The sequence below is a fragment of the Triticum aestivum genome, chromosome 3D, assembly GCF_018294505.1.
Source record: "Triticum aestivum cultivar Chinese Spring chromosome 3D, IWGSC CS RefSeq v2.1, whole genome shotgun sequence".
Taxonomy (NCBI): Eukaryota; Viridiplantae; Streptophyta; class Magnoliopsida; order Poales; family Poaceae; genus Triticum; species Triticum aestivum.
In genome coordinates this window covers 388969812-388984182 of record NC_057802.1, presented here as the reverse complement: position 1 = coordinate 388984182, position 14371 = coordinate 388969812, and the positions used below count along the sequence as shown (strand labels likewise).

General features: G+C 45.2%; 1 pseudogene; it reads left to right on the top strand.

The window, feature by feature from the left end:
* The first annotated feature begins 1530 nt into the window (after positions 1 to 1530).
* Positions 1531 to 3109, top strand: LOC123074717 (anthocyanidin 5,3-O-glucosyltransferase-like; annotated as a pseudogene).
* The last annotated feature ends 11262 nt before the right edge of the window (positions 3110 to 14371 follow it).

Genomic DNA, 14371 nt, shown 5'->3' with positions numbered 1-14371 from the left:
ATTTGACTATGTGCATCTTAGTTATGCAGTGTTCGGACATTAGGCTACATTTTAAATTAATAAAAGCGTTATTTATCAAAAAAAAAAGACACACAACTGCCTTGTCTAAGTTTTATAAAGCTAGTTACAAGGCCTTCCGCAAGAGAAAAATTAGTTGTCGCCCGTACCTCATGTAGTTTGCTCGGAAATTCGTAGGGGCACGTAAATGCGGGGGGCACTCACCTCCCAAACCGTGCCGCTCGCTCGACTTGCGGCGCAATTCCTGAAGTAGTTGAATCCTGCATGAGGGCACAGTAAAATAAAAATCCCTCAAAAACCTTTAAGTTCGAACGATGGAACTTACGGTTTTTGCATCTAAAAATGCCAAGTTTCAACAAGTACCAGAGATATAATTTTAAAGAATTTGTTTTGTTCGGTGGTCAACACAAAATAATTGATTTTTTATCGGCCGCTTGTACTAATTTTCAACACTGAAACTTAACATATTTTTTTAAAAGTTGTCAGAATATATTCGAAATGGATCTAATTTCAAAGTGCTGGTCATGAGAACACGAATTTGAAAACAAAACTTAATTTAGATATTTTATTTTAAAAAATATAGAACTTCAAAAATCAAAAGCTAAAATAAAAAGGCGGTACAAGGGACTGACACGACTAATGTGATACGTGCGGCAAATCCTCGTCCATATTTTGCCTCGTTTCTTCGGTTTTCCCTCGTAGTAGTTTAGGGCTTCTTTGATTCAAAGAATTCTCAATGAAATTTTGGAGGATTCTAATCCTTAGGAATTTTTCCTATCTTGGTTGTTTGATTCATAGGATTTTAAACCATAGGAATTTTTCTATAGGATTTATTTGCACTAGATTTCATAGGAAACATCTCATCCACTCAAACCTCTTTAAAAGAATCCTGCGTTTTTTCTATGCACAATCAAACACTCGTATAATCCTGTAGGATTCAAGACAACATTCCACTTTAATTCCATGTTTTTCCTATTCCCGCGTTTTGGAAATCCTACGAATCAAAAAGGCCCTTAGATCACGGTGGTGTGAAAGTTGGATAGGTGGCTAGCTGACACGACTAATGTGATACGAGTGTGTATATTACACGTGCAAATTTGCATGCTACGTGTTGTTTGGTTATGGGTGGGTATGGGCTTGTCGGTCTAGCTGGCCAGTTTTACTTATATTTTTTTTACCCGTTGGGCACTAGTTGGAGTGTTCTTGTTTATTGCACCGTGGCAAATATGGTGCGGCATTGCTATGAATAAGTTAGGTCATCAAGCAAACAGGTCAGGTCCTTGTATGTCCCGACACGTCTGAAGTGGTGCGTACGTGTTCTTCTATGGCCCACCCGCCGATCTCGAGATGCCCAGGCCGGTCGCCTGATTAGCCACGCATAAATTTGGACGAGAAGTGGCCACAGTGCATTTGCGCTCGTAATCTCATCTCTTCCACATTTCATTTCCCCCACAGGCCACGAAGACAAGAGGCATACAGAAGACGGTGGTGCTCTATCCCTCGCTCGGCGTGGGCCACCTCAACCCCATGGTGGAGCTGGCTAAGGTCTCCTCCGCCGCGGGCAGACCGTCGTCATTGCCGTCGTGAACCCGCCGGACAAGGACGCCGTGTCGGAAGACGCAATGGCTCGCCTCTCCACCGCCAACCCAGCCATCACGTTCCGCCTCCTCCCCGTGCCGTCTTGCGGCAAGGGCCATTACTCCCACCCGGTCCTGCGCACCATCGACGTGCTCCGCGCCGCCAACCCCTCGCTGCGGGAGTTCCTCCGCACTCTCCCCGCCGTGGACGCCCTCGTGGTGGACATGTTCTGCGTGGACGCGCTCGACGTCGCCGCCGAGCTCGACATCCCCGCGTACTTCTTCTTCGCGTCCGCGGTCGGCGACCTCGCCATCATGCTCCACCTGCCGTACTACTACCCCGCCGCCCCGTGCTCGTTCAAGGACATGGGCAAGACGGTGCTCCACTTCCCCGGCGTGCCGCCGATCCGCGCGCTGGACATGTCGACCACCATGCTGGACCGGGAGAGCGATATCGCCAAGGAACGGTTGCGCCACTACACGCGGATGCCGGAAGCAAGAGGCTTTCTGGCGAACAGTTTCGACTGGTTGGAGGCGAGGGCGCTGGAAGCACTCAGGTACGGCCTCTGCACGCCTGGTCGCCCAACGCCGCCAGTCTACTGCATCGGCCCGCTAGTCCTTCCTGGACAAACGGGAGGGAGCGCCGGTGGGAGACACGCGTGCCTCGAGTGGCTTGACGCGCAGCCGGAGCGGGGCGTGGTATTCCTCTGCTTCGGCAGCCTGGGCACCTTCTCGGCGGCGTAGCTAGCAGAGGTGGCTCGCGGGTTACAGGACTCCGGGCACAGGTTCTTATGGGTGGTGCGCGGCCCTCCCGAGCAGAAGGACGAGTCGATCGAACCGGACTTACAGGCGTCGCTCCCGGAGGGTTTCTTGGAGAAGACCGCTGGCAGGGGCTTCGTGGTGAAGAACTGGGCGCCACAGGCGGAGGTATTCCGTCACGGAGCCGTCGGCGCGTTCGTGACGCACTGTGGGTGGAACTCGGTGCTCGAGGGCATCGTGTCCGGCGTGCCGATGATCTGCTGGCCGCTGTACGCGGAACAGAGGATGAACAAGGTGCACGTGGTGGAGGAGATGAAGGTCGGGGTGGCGGTGGAGGGCTACGAGGAGGGACAGGTGAAGGCAGAGGAGGTGGCGGCGAAGGTGAGGCTGGTGATGGCGTCGGAGGAAGGGAGCAAGCTGAGGGAGAGGCTCGCGGCGGCCAAGGAGATGGCGGCGGCCGCCGTGAAAGACGGCGGGTCGTCCGACGTGGCGTTTCACGAGTTCTTGATGGACTTGGAGAAGTGCCGTTCAGAGAAGTCTGGAGAAAAGTCGATGTAGACGGCAACTGAAAGCGAGACAGGGGAGCAGTGTTGTTTCGCTTGGATTCGTCGTCTCAGACCTCTTTGCTAGTCCCGAGGTATCACGGAAGAACCTCAGAAATCAGTATCGAAACCACACAGCGCTTTCATTTTGACTTTCGACTCATAAGATTGTTGTTTTCTTCTAGATTTTTCCGAACAACTTATCAGAGTAGTAGTGAGATAATTGCACGTATCGTTCTTGAAGTCGGCGGCAAGGTCCAACATGGTCCTCGAGGTTGAGAAGTGCTTCAATACAGTCCCGGTACATGGAAATACGTGATCAATACGGTCCTGATACATGAAACGACGGTCCTGGCTCTACACATCGCATACGTATTGCATAACGCGCTGCTGGAGAACAGGTCAACTCTCTCTCTCTCCACCTGTGTGGGACCTGCCTGTCAGTGAGCGCGAGGAGAAAATACAAGTAAAAATTGCTATTGCCTAGCGAGTCGAACACACGACCAGGCAGAATGCATGTTCGCTCGCTCGCTCGTGCTAGCCAACTCAACCAGGGCTATCGATATTAATAAATAGATTATTCCCTTCTTATGAGCACTAGTGCGCCTGCATGCATTTTCTTCTTAAAAATCCTTAATGAGGCCATTTCAAGTTCGTTCGCTCACTGATAACCAGAAGCTAATAATGAAAGAAACATTAATTTTATTATTCGACCACGTAAATCATCAAATCCACAAGGATCCGATTTTTTTACTTTGGAATTTCACAACCATGACAAATGGAAGAAATATATGGATTACTTCTAATGATATATGTAAGCACATTCCGAAATCAACATGTGCTTTCAGGCTTGAAAACTTAAACACATAGTTCCGCAAAAAAATAACTTTAACACATAACACTGAATGGTACATATATATAGCACATCCGGAAAACAGCATGTGTGTTTTTTGCGGTGTAAACTTGGCACGGTAATCTATCAAACATGAGATTAATTTATTATGTTTTTGCATATTTAGAATAGAAAACTAGCGCTTGAAAATCTACTAAAATCAGTTCACTGACACAAATGAAAATAGATATGAAATGCGAAGAAATTGTCCAAAGTGTGCCTTCACTTAAACAATAAAATTTATCTTACCTACAACAAATTTAGAAGAACTTCTATTTTCCATAAGTAATCATTTGTTTTTAGTTTCTGACATCTAAGTAAATATTTTTCATGCATAAGGACAAGGTAAAATGTGACAAGCTAAAGTTATTAGTCCAACAAAATGACAGGTTATACAAAAATATAAATCCATTTTCTTTGTCTGTTTGTCTAAATATAAAACCATGTGCATCTTATTAGGAGCAAATACTACTGTTTTTCGCGACAAAAACAAATACTGCTGCCAGCTTAATTTGCTAGCACGCGCGTCCTCAGGGGAAAAAAGTGTGTGTGTGCTACAGCGGAAAAGACAATGAGGTATATATAATAGGAAATACATCCCTACAGCGATCAAGAGAAAACGCTTGTCTGGTGGCTAAGCAAACGCGACGTATGTGCCGAGGTCGCAGGTTCGAAACCCCCCACCGCCTTTTGTTTCTTCTATTTCTGGCGCCCACTGACACATGGGTCCTATATGGACGTGGCCCCGTGCTGACATGTCGTACGCGAGAATATGCAATATGTATGCAACGTGTAGAGCTAGGACTGCCGTTTCAACTTCCAGGACCGTATTGATCACGTATTTCCATGTATCAGGACCGTATTGAAGCACTTCTCAACTTCCAGGATCATGTTGGACCTAGCCGTCGACTTCCAGGACGATACGTGCAATTATCTCGAGTAGTAGTTGTCTAATATTTACAACATTTTTCATCTATATACTGTATGTTCTATTACCAATAATTTAAAAAATAAGTGCACGAAAAACCAAATGACATGAACAAAGGTGCAGGGGTTGGGAGGATGGCCTCGGGAGCGGAGCCTGGGAGGCGATTTTCCCCTTCCCCCTCCCTTCTCCCGCCTACCTACCTCTATTCCACCATTACTGTGCCTCCCCTGTGCTTAGACACCTTCTCTTCCATCGCTAGGCTGGAAGACAGCACCTCGCCGTCGGGGCTCTCAGATCCGTTGTCTCCGGCCGGCGACTCAGGTGGCGGAGCCGTTGTTGCTTCCACCTCCCCCAGTCGATGCGAACTCACCGGAGGCGTATCGGGAAATGGGGCGGGTGGTGCAGGAGAGATTCCCGGACCGCTCGGAGTGGTCGGAGCTATTCGAGATCATCATACAGCACGCCACGTTCGACGAGTACGCGAGATTCACCGGCAACGATGGCGCATCGGATGTGGAGCTCCTCTTATGGGTCATCCAGGAGGCGAATTCTCCAGATCCAACTCAGGCAGCGCGGTGGAGCAACTTCCGTGCGCCCAATCCACCTCGGCTCAACATCGCGAGGCCGCGGGTGGATGCTCTGTCCAGAATTCCTCCGGATGCGCTTCCGCCCTCCCAGCCAGCAATAGTTGTCGCCAATGGCGGTGGTCGGGGCTTGCGGGTTGGGGGACCTGCTCCTGTCGGCCACAACCGGATCTGCGATGGGAGCAAGCGCGACATCGACCCCCCCCATGGCCTGGAAATCATGGTAAGATCCTGGAAACCCTTTCAAATTCTTCATTAAAATGTTTGCGTGCATTTCGTGCTCGCCGTAGATGCGTTGCTATCAAACAGCTTAAGCCTGAATATGGTTCCAGTTCAGAAGTACCAGTCCTAGGGGATTCCCTCTGCAATGATAGTGTTGTGCGTTCAACGCGAGATTCAGAGATGTCGAGGGTTCTCCCTCATGGTGCTGTTGAGCCAGTTAATTGCGATTTGGAAGTTGAGATATGTGCTCCTAATGAGGCGAATGGCAGGAGGACTTTGCAATCCTGCCCTTCTTCAAATTCAGTTGCAGACAGCGAAGCTTTTGCTTCAAAAAAGTATGACAAAAAGCAGAAAAATACCCAATCTCTTCCTATGGTGCAGGAGCCGTCCATTCGTGGATGTGTGGTGATGCGTAAAGCGGGTTTTGGAAAACCGCCTTCCTGCTCTTAGGGCCGTGAGCTATAATATATTGAGGAGCACTATGGCCAGTTGTGGTCTATTCCTTCCCCTCCTCGCCGCCGCAGTAGCCCTAGCTCTTTCCTACCAAAGCCTTTCCCTCACATCTTCTGGGTGAGGAAAGATCTTTTTGCTACTAGGGAGTTTACTCGTGCTGATTGTCACCCTGCTATCCCAAGATCATTTGATCCTATTCCAAAGGAGATCTGTATTCTGTGTGAAGGGATTGGCCCAGGATCACGCTCGTTTACAGAGGTTGTTCAACAAGGCGTGGTGATGGCTGAGCGTCGTCCTTCTGGATCCAGCTCTAGGGTAGCATCTCAACGAGGTCCTAACCAACGTGCCCTAGCCCCGGTGCAGCGCAGGCAGGATTCTCCTCCATCTAGTAAGGATCCTTTGCTTGCACAGAAAACCAAATCAACTGCATCTACTGCTACATCATCCCAAGTCCCTGTGTCTCAAGCTGTGGATATTGAGGTAGAGCAAGTGCTAGACCCTAGGTATAAGGATATGATTTGCTTTAGTTGTGGAGTTCCTGATCATTATGTGGGAAATTGTGTGAAAACCAAAGCTTGCTTCATATGCCAACAAAATCACAATGTCAACAATTGTGCTGCCTGGGCCAAGATTCAACCATCTGCTACTTTCTTTGGGAGTGGTGCTAGTGGACTAGGTTTTTACCTTGTGGAAGGTCCTGCTGCTACTCAGACCAAATGGCTTAATTACTAGAATTGTGCTGTGGTTAATATAATGAAGGGTGAGGTGCTGAAATCTGAGCTTTGTGGCTTGCTTTCTGCTGTTTTCTGTAAGACCAGACATTGGCCTTGGCAAGTTAGGGTGTTATCCAGCAAAACATTTCTGGTTAGGTTCCCACCTTGGAAGAGTGCTGAAGATCTGATAGAATTTCCAGCTTTTGACTTACCAAAGGAGGGAGTGAATGTAAAAGTGATTGAATGGAAAGGTGCCTGTGACCCATTTGGGGAATTGGTTGAAGCTTGGATTCTGATTGAGGGTATCCCACCAAACTGGTGTACTTGGAAAGTGTTTTGTCAGGTTGCTTCAATGTTTGGTGTTCTCACTGATGTTGATTGGAATGGCATGTACAGAACTTTCTTTGAGAATGTGAGGATAAAAATTGCTTGCAGAGATCCAGCTAAAATCCCTTTTGAGAGGCTGATTGAAATGAAAAAAAAAGATGTTCCTCCTTGGATTTACAGTGGAGGGATATGAACAAACAGGTGGGATAGACTCTATAGTAGATGATGAAGATGAAGAGGATGAGGAAATTAATGAAGACAATGGTCTACATGAGGGTAAAGCTGATGATGGTCCGGATGATACTTTATCCAATGATGAAAATGGTATATATGACTTTGATAGAGCTAATCTTAGTTCACATGGAGATGTCAATGGTGGTAGCCACCAAAAAAAATCTGTAGCAGCTCTACACCATGCTTCTTGGACTGATGCTGAACATGAAAACTTCATCATGGAATGTGCTGTTATGGAAACTAAAACCAAGGATACTACTGAACATGATGGACCAACTGGAGGTGAATCTTATGTTGGAGCTTTTGCTTCACCTAATTTGGAAAAAGTTATGGAGGTAGATCAGCCTATGCTGATTGGTTCCCATGGTGGACCTGGTGTTCTAGATGATGATGCTTCTTTTGAGGCTGTGGATATCCTTACTGCCACCAAGATTGGAGTTGCCCCTGATAACTTATCTATCTGTGGTGATCATGACAATGTGGCTGAGGGCAAGTGTGTGGATTACTGTAACAAGCTGCTGAAGTCAATTGATTGTTCTGATTCTGAGGATGAAATAACTATTGAAGAGGAGATGAAAACCTTACCTACTGAAGCTATTGAAATGATCAGATCTTCTGGTCTGAAGAGGTCTCTACTTACTTCTCTGGATGAGGTGGTTGAAACTGGAAAGCCTAAGAACGCTAAGATCAAGTGGGGTCCTGTCATGACTCAGAAACCACACACTAGATGTCATGGCAATGTGAATATAATGCAAAAAGCTGCTGAATACAAAAGGAAAAAGAATCTGGAGGTGCCTCACACTTATAAAGGTAACTCATTTGTTGTCCTTGACCCTGATATCCTTGCTAGTCATACTGAAAAATTAACTTGCATCTGGGTAGTGATCCTTGTTCTCAGTATGTGATTATTAATGATTTGATTGCTCATGAAAAAGAAAATTGTCTGATGTTTGCTAATAATAACCTTGAAACTGCTTTACCTACCAATCTAGATATTAATGTGATGGATGGTAGTTTTACCCCATTAAGATCTGCATTTCCTCAACCAGTGCGCATTGCTGATTGCCTTGGAAAATCTCCTGCTGTGTTAACAAAAGTTAAGCCTTGTGGCTTGTCTCATCCTTTCAAAATAGCTTAGATTATGATTGGTCTCATATGGAATATTAGAGGTCTTGGTCAACCAGGAAAAATTCAGTGCCTTTGTGATACTATTGCTAAAGCTAACCCTGATTTCATTGGTTTTCAAGAAACAAAAAGAGAACTTATCTCGGAGGGTTTCCTCAAGGATTTAGACAAAATCATTTTACTTGGCATTTTCTGCCTGCCTTAAAAACAGCTGGTGGTATTTTAGTAGGATTTTAAAATGATATGTTTTAGGTAATTGGGTTCACTAACAAAGAGTTTGGTGTCGTTTCTACCATTAGGTCCAAGTCTGATAACCTTGTTTGGCAATTAGTTGTGGTGTATGGATCTGCCTATCCTAAATATAAGGTAGATTTCATTGTTGAGTTACATGATATTCTCGAGGGTGCTTCTTACCCTGTTTTGGTGTGTGGTGATTTTAATCTAGTTAGACAACAAGTTGACAGGAGCAGTGGCAATATTAATCCTCATGTCACTTTTCTTTTCAATGATTGGGTGAATAGATGGGGCATGCTGGAGATTCCCACCTCCAATAGGTCTTTTACTTATTCTAACAACCAAAGTAACCCAATATTTGCTGTTCTTGATAGAATTTTCACTTATATGGATTGGGATGCTCATTTTCCTTTATCTTCTCTGATTTCTCTCCCTAGGGTGGGAAGTTATCATACTCCCCTGGTCTTGGATACTAGGGCTAGGAAATTTAATAGCCCAAAGATCTTTAGATTCGAAAAATGGTGGCTAGCTCAACCTGGGTTCTCCCAACTTGTCCATGAGGTGTGGTTAGCCAATGGGGATACTAGATCTTCTATTGAAAATTGGATGTGCAAGACCAGGGTCCTTAGGAAAGTCATTAAAGGATGGAGTATCAGTATTGAGGCTGCTATTAAGAAAAAGAAAAAGTCCCTCCTTATGGAGTTTGATTTTCTAGATGTGCTTTTTGAGAAAAATCCTCTTTCAACTAGTAACTATGAGAGAATGAACCTGATTAAGAAGGAGCTGGATGAAATTTGGAAGAAGGAAGAAACTACCCTTTGGCAGAGATCCAGAGATAGGAAGATCCATGAAGGGGACCGTAATAATGCATATTTAATGGCCTTGGCCAATCATAGACATCACAAGAATCATTTATCTGAGTTGAATAACCCGGATGGCCCTGTCACTTCTACGGCTGACATGTTGGATGTTGCTACCAACTTTTATAAGAAGCTATTTTCCTTTGAACAAAAACCTGATATTCATCTAGACTCCAATTTTTGGGAGGATTGTGACTTGATCACAGAAGAAGATAGGATGATCTTAGAGAGAAATGTTTCTGAGGAGGAAATTAAAGATGCAATTATGAGTTCATATGCTGGGGGGGGCCTGGTCCTGATGGCTTCTCCTTTATTTTCTATCAAACTTTTTGGGATTTGATTAAGAGTGACTTTATGTGGTTGGTTGAAGACTTTGAAAATGGTACTCTTGATGTTTCTAGATTAAATTTTGCTATTATTATCCTTATCCCTAAAGTCGGTAATGCTAAAGATATGAAGAATTTCAGGCCTATCAGTCTTGGGAACTACTCTGTTAATTTTTTCCAAAGCCATGAATATTAGGGCTTCTCCCTTTTGTGACTAGATTATTTCCCAAAACCAAACTGCTTTTATAAAAGGGAGATTTATTCTAGAAAGTGTAGTCATGGCTCATGAGGTAATCCATGAGATCCATAGAACTGGGACCAGTGGTTTGGTTCTGAAGCTTGACTATGAAAAAGCCTATGATAAGGTAAATTGGGATTTCCTTGTGGAAATGCTTAGATCAAGAGGTTTTGGTAATAAATGGATTGGGTGGGTTTGTAGCTGCCTGCATCAAGGGACGTTTTCTGTTAGGATTAATGATACCATTGTCCCACATTTTGTGGGTGGGAAAGGGCTTAAACAAGGTGACCCTTCTTCCCCTTTGCCCTTTAATTTGTTGGCTGGTGTTTTTTCCAAAATGCTTAAGAGGCTGCTAGTCATAATTTAATCAGGGGGCTTTTGCCTCAGGTAATTCCAGGTGGTGTTGTCAGCTTGCAATATGCTGATGACACCTTGCTTTTCTTAGAAGCCTCTATTGAACATGCTAGAAATCTAAAGTGGATCTTGGCTTGTTTTGAAAAACTCTCAGGTTTGTGCATTAACTTCCATAAAAGTGATCTGCACACCATCAATATTGATGAGGAGACTGCGAAGAAGTTTGCTCAAATTTTCTGCTGTCAAATTGGGGAGTTCCCCATTAAGTATTTAGGTGTCCCTTTACACTATAAGAAACTCACAAGGGAAGACATCCAACCTATTACTGATAGGATAATTAGGAACATTGATGGGTGGCTGGGGAGAAACTTATCGTATAGAGGGAAACTTATTCTTCTTACTACATGTATTGCTAGCATTCCTACTTACTTAATGTCCATGACGAAATTTCCTAAGTGGGCAATTGATGCTCACTACTGCAGGATGCTGCTAACGCGACACTACAATCAGAGACCCTTCGAGAAACTGTGTGCCATGCCATAATCGCAAACGGTGGTGTATGAAAACCGTCGGAAATGTATAAAACGTTTGCGATGACGGATGCATCAAACACGGTTCAGGTTTTAGTTGCGTGTGCGATGAAGGGCATACGGTTTAGTTCAATTAACTATTTGCGATGAGGAGGAACAAAAGAAACGGGCAGCCAGATGAAGGTGTACGCGATACACAGCATATGGTTCACTCGGATGAACTGTTTGTGATTAGGCAACACAAAAGAAACGGGCAGACGGATGAAGGTGTGTGCGATATACAGCATACAGTTCACTCAGATGAACTGTTTGTGATTAGACAAGAGAACAGAAATGGTTCAATATAACAAGATGTGTGTGATACGCGACAAACAGGTCTGTAATGAGAAATGTGTGTGAAGACCGATAATAACGCACACGATTGCTTCTAGTAAGACGTATATGATATGCTCTGTCTAAACAACATCTATTGGCCATTGTGGGACGGGCGGTCATCCGGATGCGCCATAAGGATGTGAAGAGGCATTCCTATCAGCAAGGACTAGCTGTTCCACCAGTAGCTCATGTAAGAAAACTATCAAGTTAAGTGTGCTCAGGCTAGAGCAGCCATCGGATGGGTGACTAGATGGGAAGTAGTGTCGATGTTAAATTAGGTGATGGGATGGGCCATTTCGGTCAACTGACCGAAATGCCCCATTCCCTCAGCTAATTTAACCTCGAGGTCCTTGTTTTTTATTTATTTTTTATTTTTTTACACATGTTAAAGAAGGTCTACCGCATTACTTTTTGACAATGTGCGATACGTGGCATATAGTTGATCCATCCGACCTATTTGTGATGGAATAGGCCGTGTGTGTTGTGGGCAAACGCTTGCTAGTATTCAACCGTTTGGGATTGATGAATTCATCACCGACGGGTTCCCTAGTGTGGCCCGTGTTCATCTGATATTCATCTACGACTTGTGATAGCTCGATGCTAAGTTTCCATTAATTGATGGCGTTTTATGAACACGCCACCGTTTCCCGCCATTTCCTCACCTGTTTCCCGCCACCCTGCTATATTGCGCATAGGGGGCACACGACGCACGGACGCGACAAGCACAGCCTGTAGCACATCCACCTTTTCCAAGCATGCGAACCCACCAAAGCGCCGCCTCTGCCATCAACCTCGTCGACGAGGAAAACGAGCAGGCGCCACGGCCCGTCGAGGCCGAGGCGCTCCCCGGCAACGCGATGGACGACGCCGTGATGTGCGTCATTGCCAGGGTTGAGCAGACCTTTGGCGCATGGCGCTTGAGCGCCGCGGATCAAGATAGGCATGTCAGCACCGACAGGCTGCAGCTTGCCGCACAACATGATCGATGGCGCACCGCAGAGCAAGCTAGGCGCGTCCGCGCCGATAGGCTGCGACTCGCCGCACGGCGAGACCGTTGGAGCGCCGCAGAGCAAGAGGCGCGGCGTGCCGCACAGCAACAACGGATCCATCGACGCTTGCCTGCTGTCGACACGGCCTCGCAGCTGGGTACACATCCCATCAGTACCCCCATTCCTCGCCTGGAGTGGGCAGAGGCCCTCAGCGCTGTACTTGCACCAGAGGCCAGCAGCGCCATGCTACCTCTTGAGCATGTGTTGGTTTCCCCTTAAAGAGGAAAGGGTGATGCAGCAAAGTAGCATAAGTATTTCCCTCAGTTTTTGAGAACCAAGGTATCAATCCAGTAGGAGACTACACGCAAATCCCTAGTACCTGCAGAAACAATCAAGAACCTTGCAACCAACGCGATAAAGGGGTTGTCAATCCCTTCACGGCCACTTGCAAAAGTGAGATCTAATAAAGATAATAAAATAAATATTTTTGGTATTTTTGTTGTATAGATTGAAAAGTAAAGATTGCAAAATAAACGGCGACAGAAATAGCACGTTGGCGGGAGATTAATATGATGGAAAATAGACCCAGGGGCCATAGGTTTCACTAGTGGCTTCTCTCAAGATAGCAAATTCTACGGTGGGTGAACAAATTACTGTCGAGCAATTGATAGAAAAGCGCATAGTTATGAGAATATCTAGGCATGATCATGAACATAGGCATCACATCTGTGTCAAGTAGACCGAAATGATTCTGCATCTACTACTATTACTCCACACATCTACCGCTATCCAGCATGCATCTAGAGTATTAAGTTCATAAGAACAGAATAACGCATTAGGTAAGATGACATGATGTAGAGGGATAAACTCAAGCAATTTGATATAAACCCCATCTTTTTATCGTCGATGGCAACAATACAATACGTGCCTTGCTGCCCCTGCTGTCACTGGGAAAGGACACCACAAGAATGAATCCAAAGCTAAGCACTTCTCCCATTGCAAGAAAGATCAATCTAGTAGGCCAAACCAAACTGATATTCGAAGAGACTTGCAAAGATATCAAATCATGCATATAAGAATTTAGAGAAGAATCAAATATTGTTCATAGATAATCTTGATCATAAACCCACAATTCATCGGATCTCAACAAACACACCGCAAAAAGTATTACATCGAATAGATCTCCAAGAGAATCAAGAAGAACTTTGTATTGAGATCCAAAGAGAGAGAAGAAGCCATCTAGCTAATAACTATGGACTCGAAGGTCTGTGGTAAACTACTCACACATCGGAGAGGCTATGGTGTTGATGTAGAAGCCCTCCGTGATCGATTCCCCCTCCGGCAGAGCGCCAGAAAAGGCCCCAAGATGGGATCTCACGGGTATAGAAGGTTGCGGCGGTGGAAAAAGTGTTTCGTGGCTCTCCTGGATGTTTTCAGGGTATAAGAGTATATACAGGCGAAAGAAGTAGGTCGGTTGAGCTACGAGGGGCCCACGAGGGTGGGGGCGCGCCTCCCTGCCTCGTGGCCACCTCGTTGCTTCCTTAACGTCCACTCCAAGTCTCCTGGATTGCGTTTGTTCCAAAAACGATCCTCACGAAGGTTTCATTCCGTTTGGATTCCGTTTGATGTTCCTTTTCTGCGAAACACTGAAATAGGCAAAAAAAACAGCAATTTGCACTGGGCCTTCGGTTAATAGGTTTGTCCCAAAAATAATATAAAAGTGCATAATAAAGCCCATTAAACATCCAAAACAGATAATATAATAGCATGGAACAATCAAAAATTATAGATACGTTGGAGACGTATCAAGCATCCCCAAGCTTAATTCCTGCTCGTCCTCGAGTAGGTAAATGATAAAAACAGAATTTTTATGTGGAATGCTACCTAACATAATTTTCAATGTAATTTTCTTTATTGTGGCATGAATGTTCAGATCCGAAAGATTCAAGATAAAAGTTTAATATTGACATAAAAATAATAATACTTCAAGCATACTAACTAAGCAATTATGTCTTCTCAAAATAACATAGCCAAAGAAAGCACATCCCTACAAAATCATATAGTTTGGCCATGCTTCATTTTCATCACACA